Consider the following 18,206-nt stretch of genomic DNA (forward strand, 5'->3'; position numbering starts at 1 on the left):
TATCTAAAAAAAACTGGGACCAAGGGTTCCAACAGTTTCCTATACAGGGGTTTCGGACAAGGTGGTTCTAATGGTGTTCTTTTTGTTTTGATCTGACTCCCTTTTAAGGAACTATGGGTTTTTTTTTATTTCTTAACATTGGACTTGATCGTCTCTTACTAGGTTGCTAGCTACCGCTGCAACCCGGATCTTTATTATAACATAATTGTCACATGATTATGATTTATGTAGAAAAATCAAATATCTTTGAAAAGACTGCAACATGAAAAGACATCAAAAATGCAGTTTTTGGCGAAAAAAATTTATTCTCTTTTTTAAATAATTTATTTTAGTTACTAAAGATTTTTAACCCAATTAATTTCCTTTAAGATGAGCTATTGAACAACTCTAAGAACAACCCTTTAGATGAGCTATTGAACTAGTGCCAAGCTATCTGTGGAAAAGAAAGAAGAAAAAAATATGCCGTTTGGGGAGAATAACGTGGTTAAAGTCAATTTTCTTGATTTTCAAGCCAATATATTTCCCTTGCTGTTCAAGCCAAATGACAGAAAGTTTCCTATACAGGGGTTTCGGACAAGGCGGTTTGATCTTTTTGTTTTGATCTGACTCCTTTTTTAGGAGCTATGGGTTTTTATATTTCTTAACATTGGACGTAATCGTCTCTTACTAGGTTGCTAGCTACCGCTGCAACCCGGATCTCTTACTAGGTTGCTAGCTACCGCTGCTACCCGGAAATTTCATTACGTCATGGCGTAATGATATTATTTCATGACGTATTCAGAAACAATAACATAAACTCGAGTAATTCCTGAAAATTTTATATCAAATAATTTTATTTAACTGCAAACTGCAAAAATATTTATGATTTCTGAGCAATAATTTTACTTTTTGAATTCATACCAGAAAAATACCTAAAAATTTAAAAATTCCTTTGGTTTTTCTTCTGATTGAAGTGACTCATTACGCTATTTTATCCTGAACAACAAAGAATCACTTGGAAATGGGAATAGATACTGTAAGATTTTGTAGAGACGTTGATGAAAATCTCCTTTGCCCTATTTGCTCGTTTGTTCTGGATAATCCTGTCCAGGCTCCAACATGTGAACATGCGTTTTGTAATAGCTGCATTACCCGGTGGTTAAATAGGAACAAGACATGTCCTCTTGACAGGACACATTTAAGTATTAATACTCTAAAGCCTACTCCAAGGATCCTGAAAAATTTTCTTTCAAGACTAACCTTGACTTGTAACAACCATGGATGTCCAGCCATTTTGACATTGGAAAGACTTCATGCACATCTTCTAGATTGCAATTTCAATCCTAAAAGACCTGTTACTTGCCAATCAGGATCTCGAACTACTATATCTATATGCAATAATCTCAAGAATACTCTTGCCATACAAATGAAAAATAAATCAAATATGACAAATCAAGAAACTCAATCCACTTCAAGATACTCATCAATTGAGGATAATAAGGACTGGCTGGATATGTTTGAAGAAAGGGCCAAAAATTTTCTAATCCAATGGTCTGGAATAGAAACACACATAATACCTGATGGTGTTAATTTTGAAAATGTTAAACTCAAGGAGAAAGTGAAAAGGCAAAGTTTAATTTTCATCCTAAAAGAAAACCTTGAAAAATGGTATGAAGATGAATCAGTGTCAATTGCATTGTACTATTTAAAACAATCAGAGTGAACAAAAAAGCCGACAAAGGATGGAAAGATGCACATTAGCTGCATCAAATTCTTAATAAAAAAATATTTAAAGGAACACCCTTTTACATTTCTTGATTTTAAAAAGATATTTCATAAAACACTTCTCAGAAGTTAAAACGTAAAGGGAGGGTTTCTTAATTGTTTATGTTTCCAATCTAACATAAAAGAAGATTTTAAATCTAATACAATAACAGGGGAATTAGAAAAATATTTTCTGTCTAAAAGATTTGAAGACATTTATGTCTTCGATACTACAGAACAGATTGAAAAATTGAAAGATGATGTATTTGTGTACCTTGAACATTTTTCTCTAGATTCTAATTTTTTATTGGAAAAAATATTTTCAAATTTAATTCAAATTCCACATTTAAAAAATGCCGCAATGCAAAAAAAAGCTGTAAGGAAAGAAAATGTCATGGGGAGGAGGCATAAAAAAACGACGAAGACCTCACTGCCTTCCATAGCAAACAACAAAACCAAGAAGAACAATACAGAAATCTTTTTGTAAGACATTGGAGATATTTTGAATGAATATTTCAGCCCTCTGTCCAAGGGCCGTCCTCAGCAATATTCTGATCTGACTATTTTTAATAGTTATGGGTTATTATATTTATTAACAATGGACGTGAACGTCTCTTATTAGGTTGATAGCTACCGCTGCAACTTGGATTATTGGTCAGGCACCATAACCATTTTTGCACTTTGCAGTTAAATAAAATTATTTTTTCAACTTTCAGGTAGTTTTCTAATTTTAGTTAAAAGATTATAATTATTGCTCAGACACCATAAATATTTTTGCAGTTTACATAATAACTTTAGCGATCCTAAGCTTAGAACTAAAATAAAATAAAATTATCTTGTTGAGAGATGAACGTGTATAAATATTGCATTCACTTATTACGTCTTATATGGTTATAACCTATATACGATTATAATGTCATTCATCAAGCTGTGTCTCACTCAAGCTTGTAGGCATTATATAGATTACAAACAGGAAAAGGCCTACGGCTTTATCTTATTTCAAATAGTAAGAGACAAACCTCAAACAATCAAGTAGCTAACTAGGTCCAATGTATGCAATGGTTTGTTATTCAAATAATCGTCTTTTATTGTAATTTTAAAATTTTCAGTTATTTTTCTAGTTTTTGTTAAAATTAAAATTATTGCCCAGACACCATTTTTATATATTTATAGTGTCATTCATCTAGCTTGTACATGAAGATGCAGTTTTTTGTTAATATTTATTCTATTAAAAAAATATTTTATCTTTAATTACAAAAGGAACTAGATGTAGCAACTTCCTTTAAAATGAGCCATTATATAGCTCTCTATGATTTTATAGTACCCAGCAAGCTGAGGAGAACAAAATCAGAAAAAAAGATGCCGTATGCGGAGAATATCGTGGTTAAAGTCAATTTTCTTGATTCTCAAGCCAATATATTTTCCTTTTTTTCAAGCCAAGGACGGTAAGTTTGCTATATAGAGGTTCTGAACACGGCAGTTCTAATAGTGTATTTCTTGTTTTCATCGGAATCTATTGTCAGGAGCTAAGGGTTACTTTAGTTTTTACTATGGGGCGTGATCGCCTCTTACTAGGTTGCTAGTGACCGCTGCAACCTGGACTATATACTTCCCATTTATCATGAACTTTTTCGATCCTTTATGCATTAGTATAGGCGAGAGTTCGTTTTTTATTATAATTTCAAAAGATGAGTGTGTTTTGCATTATAATCTACATACTACTTGATTTACCATGTGCTACAGTTCGTTCCTTTGTGTAAATCTCTTACTAGGTTGCTAGCTACCGCTGCAACCCGGAAAAAATACATTTTTTCAAAACAAAAGCCCGCTATTAGAACCTTGTCCAAAATCCTCATATAGGATTTATTATAATAAACAAAATAAACCAGATTACAAACATGAAAAAGCTACAGCTTTTTCTTCTTTGAAATAGTAAAAGACGAAACTCAAACAATCAAGTAGCTAACGTCCAATGCATGCAATGGTTTGTTATTCCAATGATCGTCTTTTAATGTACTATATCTAAATGCTTTTTAAAGTGTTAAAAATATCACTTTCTACTATAGGGCTATAGAAAAAGGCAGAGCCATTGATAGGACGACAATATAGAGATATGTAATTTACGGGTTAAGCCAAAAAAGAAAATTTTGGTTCCAGGAGACAATGAACAAAACTAATTCTAAGTTTGTCAGGTATTGTTCTAGTTTGAATTAAAAATTAATATTATTCGTTAGACATCATAAATATTTTTACAGTTTACATAATAGCTTTACCGATTTTGAACTAAAAACTGAAAAAAAATTGAATATTTTCCATTGGAAATATAGGACAACACTTTTTCTGGTTTAAATTAAAAATGGAAATTATTGATCAGACACCATAAATGTTTTTGTACTTTGGAGTTAAATAAAATTAGTTTATTTAAAATTTTCAGGAATTATTCTTGTTTCAGTTGAGAAATAAGATTTTTTTTTCAAGGAATCGAGCAGCTAACTAAGTCCAATATATGGAATGGTATGTTCTTCAAATGATCGTCTTTTCACGTATATTCCTTATTATAAAAGCTAAAAAAACTGACTTTTAAATTTTCAGGTATTTTTCTAGTTCTAATTAAAAGATTAAAACTATTGCTCAGACATCATATTTATTATTAGAGTTTACATAATAACTTTAGCGATCGTGAACTTAGAACTAAAATACAATAAAATTATCTTGCTAAGAGATAAACGTGCATAAATATTGCATTCACTTATTAAGTCATATATGGTTATAACCTATATACGATTATAATGTCATTCATCAAGCTTGTCGATGAAAATGCAGTTTTCTTGTTAAAATTGATTCTATTAAAAAACTATTTTATCTTTTATTACAAAAGGAACTAGATGTTGTTATTTTCTTTAAAATGAGCCATTATACTGCTCTCTGTGATTTTCTGGTGCCCAGCTAGCCGAGGGGAAATAAAACGGAAAAAATGCCCTATGTGGAGAATATCGTGGTTAAAGTCAATTTTCATGATTTTAAAGTCAATATATTTTTCTTGTTATTAAAGCCCAGGGACGGTAAGTTTGCTTTATAGAGGCTTTGGACAAGGTGGCTCTAATAGTGTACCTCTTGTTTTGATTTGAATCTTTTATCAGGAGTTATAGGTTAATTTAGTTTTTACTTTGGGGCGTGATCGTCCCATACTAGGTTGCTAGCTACAACTGCAACCTGGATCAACATAAAAATCTGATTCTTTTAATTTATCTGTTGGTATCAAATTTCTGTTTTTAAAGTTTTGGTTACTATTGAGACGAGTCGCTATTACTATACAGTTCGTTACCACGAGCTTTTGATTGTTTAAAAAATCAAATATCTTTGAAAAGACTGGAGTATGAAAAGACATCAAAAATGCATTTTTTTTTTTTTTTGTAAAAAGTTATTCTATTTTTAAATTACGACAACTGGGTCAATACGATCACTCCTGGGAAAAAAGAAAAAACAAAAAACGAATAAACAAACATCCGTGATCTTTCTTCTGGCAAAAAATACCAAATTCCGAAATTTGTCAAATAGGAGCTTGAAACCTCTACAGTATGGTTTTCTTATGTGCTGAAACCGATGGTTTGATTTTCATTAAGCTTCTATGCCTTTTGGGGGGTGTTTTCTCCTTTTTTCGAAAATAGGGCAATTTTCCGCAGGCTCGAAGCTTTTCTTAAGGAAGAGTAAACTTGATGAAACTTAGATTTTTAAAATTAGCATAAAAATCTAATATTTTTGAAGCCTCAATTGATGTTAAAATTCCGTTTTTTAGAGTTTTGATTACTATCGAGACAAGTCACTCTTACTACAAAGTTCGTTACCACGAACTGTTTGATTGATTTTCAAACCAATATATTTTACTTGTTATCCAAGGCAAGAGACAGTTAGTTTTCTATTTTGGGGTATTGGACAAAGTGGTGCTAATAGTGTACTTCTTGTTTTGATCTGACTCTATTTTTTGGAGTTATGGGCTATTATATTTCTTAGCATTCGACGTGATCGTCTCTTACTAAGTTCCTAAATGCCGCTGCATTCTGACAAACTTTAATAATAACCTGATTACAAACAGGAAAAAGCCTACGGATTTTTATTCTTTGAATTCGTCTTTGAAATAGTAAGAGACGAGCCTAAGACAATCAAATAGCTAACAAGGTCCAATGTATGCAATGGTTTGTTATTCCAATGATCGCCTTTTAATGTAACTTTATAAAGCATTTTCATTCAAATCCTATATTGTATATCGTTTACATATCTTACTGAGAATTTGACTTTGTATATTAGTAATCCATTCTTCGTCATCAAACTTGGTAGAATATTGCGTTTCTGATCCTTCTACTAACCTTCTGAGAAAAGAAGGCACAAAAGTAGAAAAGCTGTGCCCAGTTTCATTATCTTACTGGTTTTGTGTTGTACTTATACGCAAGCAACTATTACCAACTTCTAATGCTTTATTATTACTATAGAAAAAATGGCTTTTCCTTCCTTGTCAATCAGATTTGCACCGAAATTGTCCTCACTGTCACCACATCTCAAGCAATGGTTGACACCAAAGATTTTATACACAGATTCAAGATGATATACTTCGCTATACACAAAATATTGGCTAACATTTCCCATTGCAAGGGTGAATTCTTCAACATCAGGGAAATAATCTGTTTTTGATAAGTGCTCCAAAAACTTTGAACAGTACTTTTGGATGCTTGCATGTAGGCTTGCTAGTGAATTTGAAGCTATGTAAGTGACCACGTTAGCTTTTTCTAGCAGTAGTTTAATTTCAATGGTTGAAAACTTTACATTATTTTTCTTGTAAATATCAAAGATAGTATATGAGTTTTCTAAGTCTGACTTCATATTTGCTACAGTTCTGGACCTATAAACCCTTTTTTCTCTAATTTCCCACAAATTAACTGGATTGCCTATTATTAGCCAGAGTCAAATTGTGCTTGGACTGGCTTATGAAACAGGATTGTGCGTTTTTCATCAACCTGCGGCTTCTATTAAAATTCTTGTAGAGTTTGATGACTTTGTTTGATGTTTTTCTCCTTACGAGAAGAAAAATCAATCGCTTTGTATCTTTTCAACATATTGTAAAGAGCAACATTTTAAATATGATTTTTGCTATATAAATCATCACTTTTGTATTTTATTCTTTGTTTCCAAGGGACAGATTTGATGTAATTTTGACAATACTCTTCATTATCTCAATGTGTAATGTTTCTCTGGATTGATGCAGCCTTAATAGTATTTTGACGATACTCTTCATTATCTCTGTAATTTATGTTTCCCCGGATTGATCCGGACTTGAAAGTATTCAGATGATAAGCCTCATCCTTTCTGTATTTGATATCAAAATTTCGTTCTTTATAGTTTCGGCTACTATTGAGACAAGTAGCTATTATTACTATAGAGTTCATTAGTATGAACTGTTTGATTTCTCCAAAATTCAAATATCTTTGAAAAGACTGCAGTATGAAAATACATCAAAAATGCAATTTTTTTGACAAAATTGATTCTACTTTAAAAAGTATTTTATTTTAATTACAAAAGGCACTAGATGTAGCAATTTCCTTTAAAATGAGCTATTATACTGCTCTCTATGATTTTCCAGTGCCCAGCTAGCTGAGGAGGAAGAAAAAGCGGAAAGAAAAAAAAATATCCCGTTTGTGGAGAATAACGTGGTTAAAGTCAATTTCTTGATTTTCAAGCCAATATATTTTCTTAGTTATTCAAGCCAAAGGGCGGTAAGTTTCCTTTATAGGGGTTTCGGACAAGGTGGTTCTAATGGTGTACTTTTTGTTTTGATCTGACTCTTTTTTTAGGAGTTAGGGGGTTTTATATTTCTTAGCATTGGACGTGATTGATCTGACTCGAGTTTTAGGAGTTATGGGTTATTACATTTCTTAACATTGGAAGTGATCATTTCTTACTAGGTTGCTAGCTACCACTGCAACCCAATGTGCTAGCAACATTCTAGGACCACTGGGTCGATACAATCACCCCTGTTGAAAAAAAATAAACACGCATCGGTGATCTTTCCTCTGGCAAAAAATACAAAATTCCACATTTTTGCAGATAAGAGCTTTAAACCTCTACAGCAAGGTTTTCTGATACGCTGAATCTTATGGTGCCATTTTCGTTAAGAATCTGCGACTTTTTCAGGGGTGTTTCTCCCTTTTTTCGAAAATAAGATAAATTTTCCCAGGCCCGTAACTGTTGATGGGTAGAACTGAACTTAATGAAACTTACATACAAAATCAGCATAAAATCTGATTCTTTTGATGTATCTATCTATATTGAAATTCCGTTTTTTACAGTTTCGGTTACTATTGAGACGAGTCGATCTTACTATACACTTGGTCACCACGAACTGTTTGATTTCCTCGGGAAAACGTAGGGCTCCACAGGGAATACTTAGAACATTGAAGGGTCCAAATGACTTGTAGTAAACAGTTGCATTACAATTCCTTACAGTTCCTTTATCCAACGTATATACGCAGTTTTGTGGAAAATCAGATTATTAAATACTTATAAGAGTGCTGTGAATAAAACTTATTGATCAGAAGTTTCTGGGCTCAATTCCGCCTGTGGCAAGGGATTATTGCTCTCACTGTATTTGATGGTCCAGGTTGTTGATTCTCACCAATTGTGAAATTTATTTATTCACGCCTTTCTCTTGGTTTTATCACGTTTGATAGTTTATGGTGGTTTCATACAATCATCTTTTGTAACATTTGCAAATTTTTGATTCTTGGGTCTTCCTACAGGCATTATATAGCTGGTTGAATTGAAAACTGTAAGCTTCCCGGTGTTTATTCTGTTTTATCTCTCTGTTTATTCATTTATCCCCATTTATAATGAACTATATCGATCCTTTATGTAATACTATTGGCTATAGTTTGCTCTTTAATATAAATTATATAACTATATCTATTTCGATTCAAATAGTAGAATATAATAATTACTTTTTATCAAAGTTGCTCTTTATAGTCAACATATGTATTTTATGAAATTGAGATCCTTTCTTACTTTTATGCTAGTCGTCTTTTACTAGATTTTGCAGTTTAAATAATAATAAAATGTCTTATAGTTAACGTAATATCTTTATCTCTCGTTATGTTTCAATTATAAACAGGAAAAAGCCTATGGCCTTTTATTAGTTTGAATAGTAAGAGACGACTTTTCAGAGAATCAAGCAGCCAAGTATGTCAATACATAATCCCCGTTTATAATTAACCAGACCAATTCATTACATTATTTTTTTTTAGTGTATTAGTGAATTTATTATCATGTCTTATATGTAACTTAGTTTTCATAAAATTCCTAGGGTACAATGGTAAGCAAACCCTTTTGTCACGCGGTAGACTGGAGTTCGATTCCCCATTGGAGAAATTTTTTAATACATTGACTTTAAACACAACCGTACAGACCTACTATAGTTAAGCTGGCTATAAAAATTAGTATAGGCAAGGCTTCGTGCTTATATTATAAATTATAGTTTGAATTGAAAGATTCAAATTATTCCTTGGATACCATAAATAATTTTTCAGTTTACATTATAACTTTAGTGACCCTGAACTGATAACAAACCACATTTTTGTGTTTTCCCCTTTTTTCAAAAATAAGGCAAATTATCTCAGGCTCGTAATTTGAGATGGCTAAGACTAAACTCGTTGACTTACAAATTTAAAATCATCATAAAAATCCGATTCTTTTGATGTATCTATTTGTATCAAAATTCGGTTTTTTAGAGTTTCGGTTACTATTGAGACGAGTCGCTCTTAATACACAGTTCGTTACCCCGAACTGTTTGATTGCTTCAAAAATCAAATATCTTTGAAAAGACCGCAGCATGAAAAGACACCAAAAATGCATTTTTTTTTGTAAAAAGTGATTCTATTTTTAAATTTTTGTGTGTTTTGATTAAAAAAGGCACTAGTACTTTTAATTTCCGTTTGAATGAGCCCTCTTGCGACATTTTAGGACCAGTGGGTCGATACAATCACCCATGGTGAAAAAAAAACAAAAAAAAAGGATTGCCCTCCAATCACTTTCGACTATTAAATAGGGCACTAGCCCTTTGGATTTCAAATCGAATGAGCCCTTTTTCAAGTTTCTACGACAAACCTTTCAATAAAAACCTTATATGCCCCCAGGGCATAAGTTATATCCCTTGCCATGAAGAATGTGGGGGAGTGTCTTGCTCTAAGATATAAATTCCAGAACTATCAACTACGTTGAAAAAAATGGCTTTCTCAAAATTTTGAATGGATGTGTTTGGAGAAATGGTGGGTGTGGTCGTTGTGTTAGGTACCTTCGAATCACTTTCGACTATTAAAAAGGGCACTTGCCCTTTCAAAGTCCAATTGAATGGACCTTGTTTGAAGTTTGTACGACATCACTTTCTTTGAAAATGTTATATGCCCCCAGGGGCATAACTTACAACCCTTGCCTTGAGGGCTGTGGGGGGGGTGTCGTCTTCAAAGACCTAATTTCCAGACCTTTCAACTACGTTGAACAAAATGGTTATCTCAAAATTCTGATTGGATGTATTTGGTGAAAAGGTGGGCGTAAGAGGGGGGTTAGTTGCCCTCCAATCACTTTTGACTATTAAAAAGGCTACTAGCTCTTTGAATTTTCAATCGAATGAGCCCTTTTTTAAGTTTCTACGACAAAGCTTTCTATAAGAACCTTATATGCCCCAAGGTCATAACTTATAACCCTTGCCCTGAGGGCTCTGGGGGGGGGGGATGTCCTCCTCAAAAACATAATTTCCATCTGGAAATAAACTACGTTGAACAAAATGGCTATCTCAAAATTTTGATTGACTGGTTTGGGGAAATGGTGGGCGTGGAAGGGGTGTTAGTTGCCTTCCAATAACTTTCGACTATTAAAAAGGGCACTAGCCATTCCAATTTCCGATCGAATGAGCCCTTTTCGAAGTTTCTACGACAACTCCTTCGATACGAAGTACCCTGGTCTAAAGGAAAAACAATAATCCATTGTGCCAACGTCGTTCTTTTCTTAGGCAGCGCTATTGCGCTGCTTGTGATAGGCTGTAAAGTAATAATTTTGTTGGTTTTAAGTTTCAACTTCGCTATCTACATCCCTCGGAAAAACTTTGTTTTTTTTAAATTAATTTATAACAGGAACCAAAAACTGGCACAAAATACGAAGCAAGGGCGCCAAGGCTGAAATGCTCGTCACTCACTTTCCAATCAAATGGTCACAATGCTTCTGTTGGTGATCTTATTTGTTTTATTATTTGAAAAAAACTACGTTTTCTAAAGAGTTAAAGAGGCTGAGTTACAAGGTCGAACCTTAAAACGTACAGGGATTAGGAGGCACAGTTGGGGGGCTGCCGCCCCCCAAAACCCCGCTTTCGCAGCCTTTAAATAAAAAAAAATTCTTTAAACTGAAAGTAAGGAGCGACATTAAATCTTAAAACGAACAGAAATTATTCCGTATATGAAAGGGGCTGTGCCCTCCTCAACGCCTCGCTCTTTACGCTAAAGTTTTACTTTCTCACAACTCTTTTTTTTAAACAATAAAAATTTTAGCGTAAAGAGCGAGGCGTTGAGGAGGGCACAGCCCCTTTCATATACGGAATAATTTCTGTTCGTTTTAAGATTTAATGTCGCTCCTTACTTTCAGTTTAAAGAATTTTTTATTTAAAGGCTGCGAAAGCGGGGGTTTGGGGGCGGCAGCCCCCAACTGTGCCTCCCAATCCCTGTACGTTTTAAGGTTCGACCTTGTAACTCAGCCTCTTTAACTCTTTAGAAAACGTAGTTTTTTTCAAATAATTTCTGAACGTTTTTGTACAGTTTATTACTTATTATTGCTTGACTAACTGTTAGATGATTGTGTATTATTCTTTTCTTTCTCGACAGGGTGTTTTAAGGGTCGATCTTGTAACTCAGCCTCTTTAACTCTTTAGAAAACGTAATTTTTTTCAAATAATTTAAAAAAGAAACTGAGTTTCTTTTTTAAAATTTAAATTCAGTATATAAAAAATTTTCTCTAACGGTGAATCGAACCCGAGTTTTCATCCTGACAATCAGGAGTCTCAACCGATGCACTAAAGTGACATAATTGTAATTGTTTTTTAGTAAGGGGAATCTTTTTTTGACGCAAGCAAAACTTGATATTCGGTTTTTGGAAAACAGGGAAGGAGTGATCAAATTGAGCTGAAATTTCGAGGTTAAGCTCCCAAGCCCCAGGAAAGCTTATCCTCTAAATTTCAGCCCAATCAGACGACGTTAAAGGGGGGTTGTGGTGGGAAAAATTAACATGGGCTATTATAGGAAAACGAGGTTTTTCGTAAATGTAAATTCGGGGGATAATTTTTTCGGTCTGAAAATATCAAAAGGCCCTAACAGGTCGAATTCTGCTTCGAATGAGTCCTCATTCACCCGGATCCGTTGCCAACTGTGGCCTGTAGGCGTGGCTAAGAAAAAAAAGAAATGAGGAATTTTAAGTGGCTATATTTGGTTTTTTGAAAACAGGGAAGGAGTGATCGGATTGAGCTGAAATTTCGAGGATAAGCTCCCGGGCCCTAAGAAAGCTTACCCTCTAAATTTCAGCCCAATCGGACAACGTTGAAGGGGGGCTGTGGTGGGAGGGTCGAAACTTCCGGCCCAGTTTACCCCATGAAGATAAAGTCGAAGGAGGATGAAATTTTGCAAGTTTCTTAGTTTGAGCTTGGGCTACAAAATGCGGTTACCGCCGTCTCTCTGCGACCTCTAGGACCTGAAATCGCTTAACATTGTGGTGGGTCGCCTCTTTATAGAGGCACAAGTGTGCCTCCTTGATAGTGAGAGATAAATCATTGCCAAACTTAGTTAACAGGGAGAACCTAACGACAGATATAGAGTTATAAAAATAAAGGGAAAGAGGGCGTTACATTATGTAGATGCTGCTGGATGTTACCACCATTCTAGGTAAACAATGGCTGGCATTTCGTGGGAAGAATCACGGCGGGGAAAATCTCGTTGAGATAGCCAATCTTCTTTAGAGATACAACATCAAAATGGATCATTGAATGAAAAACCAGATGAAGCCGAATGTCAACAGCTATCTGTCGGGTAGTGGCCAAAATAAATTAATTACAATTGTTGGAACAGAGCTAGTTCAAAAATCATAGCAGAAATTAATGAAGCTGATTCCTTTGGCATCTTTGCAGAAGAAACATTCGCTACCAGCCATGAAGAGTGTTTAGCTGTAGGTGTACGGGACATTGATAGATAGGGAGCCACTAAAAAAAATTCTACGAGTGTTACGAAAGGCTCGTATCAATGAAGAAAACTTGCCTTTCAATGCTACGCTTTTGCTAGTAACATAAGTTGGCGCTTCGGTGAAACACAAACTCACATTTCCAAGAAGTTAGAAAGAAACATTTAATACATAAGATGCCTAGCCCGCAGAGGGAACCTTATTCAGAGATTTGCAAACGTGCTAGAATTATCATTCAGTTTGCCGAGTTGTTTTCTCTAGCGAAAAAGAACAGACGTGGGTTGCCTTTAGTTTACAGAGCATTTACTTTTGCAAAAACTATTGCAGTAACACTGGCCGAAGGTGGCCGATTTAGCAAGATGAAAATCGTCAAGAACAGATTGAGGTCAACTATGGGAGGCGATCGACTTGGCCATCTCATGCTCATGATATCAGAAAAAAGACTTACTGGAAAAAATTGACCTCAGCCTATTTGTAGAAAAATGGAAAGTTGAAAAGCCAGGCAACCTTAGAGTTAGTTTATTTTCTTTGCCTTGATTTTGCTTTTATACCTGAGTTTTTCTTTACAATATATGACAATTTTCCGCAACTAATAAACCTTATTTAACACTTAAAAAACGAAGTAATAAATTTCGGTGGTTATCAGCACCTACCCTAATTCGTCGGCACATTTTGGACGTCCTCCCACCCCAAATATAAAAGGCTAGTGACACTCCTGGGTATATGTAGATACCTTTCACAGGCCAAAAAAATCACAGGTTGTCAATTTTCAAAAATATTTTTGACAAGCACTGATTGTCACTGTCGCTTGTAATTTCTGCCACTGCTTATCTTCTAAACATATATTTTTTTCTAACTGGATATTTCCTTGTTCTGTACTTTCAATTTTGACTCGTTGCAATTGTCATTCTCGCAAGTAATCTAACCGTATGTCTTTTCTTCTTCGTGAAAGAAAGTATATTTCTTTCTTCTTTCTTCCGTATATTTCTTTCTTTCTTATTCATTTTCCCTCTTAGTATTATGAAACTACTGAAAATGCCTTTTGCAAAAAGACTTATTACACTTAGTTTTCTATATTGAGCTTTGTTTGTTTTATACTTTATACTTATTTTTTATATTTAATATTTATGATTTTTATACTTGTATTTATACTTGTTTATAATTAATTTTTATACTTATACTTAATATTTATAAGGTTTTTATACTTAACTTAGCTATTTTCCTTGTGTAACTTTGTCTGCATCATAGGCACTAAAAACGATACAATTAGTACTGAGGCAAATATAACGTACAGATGCTCCTGAAATATATTCATAAATATGACGTCACTCATATACTGAGCCGTGATTTTTCTTTGAAGTCCGGAAAGATCACGGCTTAGTTTATCCACAAAAATCAGTTTGACACAACTTCCAAAGCGTCTTGCATCAATCACCTGTAGTTTTTTTTTATCAAGACAATTTTATTGAAGGATTATTTTATTGAAAAAGAAAGATAAAAAAAAGCTTTCTTCAAAATATTCGTATCTTCAGACTTCAATCAGTTCTACGGGGACAGATTTTGCTTTCTGGACAGGAACCGGGGGTTTTTCTGCTTCTTTTCTTTTTAAGCCCTTCTGGATGACATTCTGTGGTGATTCTCTCATCTCATTAGCATCCATAGACTCGGCACCACTGGCACCAGCAGAAGCAACGGCGTAGGCTGAAGCTGCGCCGGCTGCAGCTGCTTGAGCTTTGAGCTGCTCTGGATCTCCAGAAACAATGTATTCGACATTTTCTGTAAACTTTTCTGTTTGGACGATATTTACCGTAAACTTATGATCTTGCGAAGCATCTTCACATTTTAACTGAGACCCATCTTGAATACCAAATTCTAAAAGGGTTTTATTCAAGTTTACCTCAGTTCCGTCCTCTGGGTCCGAAGATACTAGAACTGTACCTTTTCAGTCAGCTACCATTATGTCTGGAGACATCATACTCAGATGTTCTTTAATGACTAGCTCAACCAAGGTTCGAACCAATATTGTGTTCACGTTGCAGTCCATACTTGCTTCAGGTTTTTTGGCACACACGTAACAAGACGGTTTGGACTTATCTAAATGACAAGATGCAACAAGTCTTCCACTGACATTTGGATGTTTGTTCAAATAGACGAGGCTACATTCCTCAAACTTATCCTCCAGTAACTTGTAAGCTTGTAGGACCATGACTCCAGCGATGATAGCATTTGTGGATGCTATAACAGGAATTATATTTCCAGCCATGGATTTCACATGAAAGCGGCTCTTCATAACGACACCAAAAATGAATGATCTCAGATTAAAACCTATGCTTTCTAAAAAGCAGAATATAATTTGTACTGTACTGAAAAAAATTCTTTTAAATGTTTTTACTATTTATAACTTTAAGAAATCAAAAACTAATTAAGATTTTAAGGATAAAATATCGGCGTATGTATACTAAACTGACAATGAACATTTTTTTTCAGTAAATTAATTTGAATTTTTTCAGTAAAGTACAAATTATATTCTGACTTTTAGAAAGCATAGGGTTTAAAACCCTACTCAGATTCATTTCTGCTCGTTTTGAGTTTGACTCATTTTAATTTCTGTTTGTTTTGCGTTTCATTTATTTATTGATACTGTTTTGTGGTAGTTGTTTGCTATGTAGATTATTTTTGTTCATTTTTGGTTTAATGGAGTATTTTTTTTTAGAAACTTCTTTTGTGCAAAAAGTTTTTTTGATTAATAATTATAAATGTCACATGCCAGCTTTCAAATAATTCCAGCCAAATGTTCTCTGGTTATCCTGCAATTTTTCTGGAGACTATTGCAGAGCAGCGTTCACATGCGTGTCTATTTAGACTTACGTGTCTTGGCACATGCCTGTCAAGCTACCAATATCCAGGCTGTTCAGGCTCAGTTGTGTTATTCAGTTATAGGATCTTGCTGGGATTTCAATTTCTTTCAGTCAGGAACAGGGGCGTAATTTGCTATATGACAGGGGGACAGCTGCCTCTTCCAGACCCCAGTTTGCCCCCCTCCAGATCACAGTTTGACCCCCAGCTGAAATTTAGTTTCTTCAAAAATCTTGTCCGGACTAAGATTGGCTTGCATAATTCAAGGATCCAGAGGAACACGTCAGTTTTCTTTAGTATGTCTTTGTCTTTTGTGGTACTATATGGCCCATTTTTCGCTGTTATTTTCACTTGATTTGGGAAAATTGGCTCCAACTTCCTCCCCCCCCCCCCGGGGTTTTGACAAAATTACGCCGCTGGTCAGGAATCTCTATATCACTATATGGATCATCTTCGCTTGAATGTTGCGTTCACAACACCCGTTTGCCATTTTCCTTGCAATTTGTGGGGTTGTTTTATCGTTTCAAACTCCAAAGACAAGTTAGAAAATACCTTGCAACAAACTGAATGCCGGATTATAAAGACAGGAAATGCATGGGTCAAATAATAAGCCCTCTGTTTTAATTCCTTTGTAAAGCCGATCCTAATAGTGTCAAGAAGTGGTACTAAATATTATTATTAATGCCACTTTCTTAGTAATAAGATGCGTCGTCGGTAAGGAGTAAAAATGAGTGGCTAATAACTTAGTTATTTAATTCGTGACAAGATTTAAAATATTTAAAGATAAAATTGTTGTCTGACAGCTTTTCTGTGGGAAATATACGTACATCGGTTTTACTGGGTTTGTTAATACTAAACGACTAATATATAATTTCATGGGCGGTGAGTTGGAACTCTCCCTTGGTAACACTGGCAGTAATATGAATGCTACAGTTTTTGTGTTCAAGGCCCATTGCTTTGGCTGTGATTTTGACTCTTTCCAATTTTTGAAATGTAACAAGAATAGTATTTTTTCTTGGAAAATGTTTTTTCATGTAATCAATATTGATACAGTCATTTTCAAATAATTCCCTCCTCCTCCCCAATATACATAGAAAAATAAAATAATTGAAATAAGGTTGCTGAAAACCATTTAGGAATTTTTTTGAGGGGAAAGGGCAATTTTTTTGAAAAAGATGAAGGCAGGTAATTTAAATGAAATAAAAGGGATATTCGTGTAAACCGTAAAATTTACTGGCTTTTGAAAAGGATGGATGCAGCACCCTAACCCCTTTTTGAGTACAGTGAAGCTTGAAACTTGGTATCCTAAAAAATTTCTGTTTTCTTTTATTATTGTAAACATTATCACCAGTCCATAACCAGACCAATATCATTAGTACCACTTTAACCGCACGCTATTCAAAACTTCCAGCCACCCAAAGAGAACACTTACTTCATCCCATACTAATTATAGTTTCTAATTTGGCTGCCTCCCCAAACAGTCAAGATTAATTTAGGGTGGCGAAATGGGCATCCGTAATGTCTGGGCGTAGGGGGAAGGGTGTAACAAACAGACAAAATTTATCCAAATGTGTGTAAATGCTGGAGAGAGAAAAGTTGTTTTTTTTTTGTTCAAACACTATAACGTTTGTTTTTAATTCTACAAATGTATTTTGGTTTTCTAAGGTAGGAAATGTCCAGTTTGCCCCATTTAAGCTTCCCCCAAGGGTGGTCAGTCTTTAAATCAGAATTTTGTAAACTATTGTGAAAATAATTCTAAGAATATTCCAAGCACAATTTATTATTTATTTATTTCTTTGTTTTAGACCAGGGCACTTCGTATCGAAGGATTTGTCGTAGAAACTTCAAAAAGCGCTCATTCGATTGGAAATTGGAAGGGCTTGTGCCCTTTTTAATACCCAAAAGTGATTGGAAGGCAGCTAACACCCCTTCCAAGCCCACCATTTCCCCAAACACATCCAATCATAACTTTGGGATAGCCATTTTGTTCAACATAGTTGAAAGATCTACAAAATATGTCTTTGAGGAGGGCACTCCCCCACAGCCCTCAGGGCAAGGGTTGTAAGTTATGCCCTGGGGGCATATTAGATTTTATAGAAAACATTGTCGTAAAAACCTCAAAAGTGGCTCATTCGATTGGAAATTCAAAGGGCTAGTGCCCTTTTCAATAGGTGAAAGTGATTGAAGGACAACTAACCCCTTCTCACGCCCACCATTTCCCCAAACACATCCAATCAAAACTTTGAGATATCCATTTTGTTCAACGTAGTTAAAAATTCTGGAAATTAGGTCATTGAGGATATAACCTCCCCCCCCCCAGAGCCCTCAGGGCAAGGGCTGTAAGCTATGCCCTG

The sequence above is a fragment of the Artemia sp. Qi Xiang Cuo genome, chromosome 5, assembly GCF_049724085.1.
Source record: "Artemia sp. Qi Xiang Cuo chromosome 5, ASM4972408v1, whole genome shotgun sequence".
Classification (NCBI taxonomy): Eukaryota; Metazoa; Arthropoda; class Branchiopoda; order Anostraca; family Artemiidae; genus Artemia; species Artemia sp. Qi Xiang Cuo.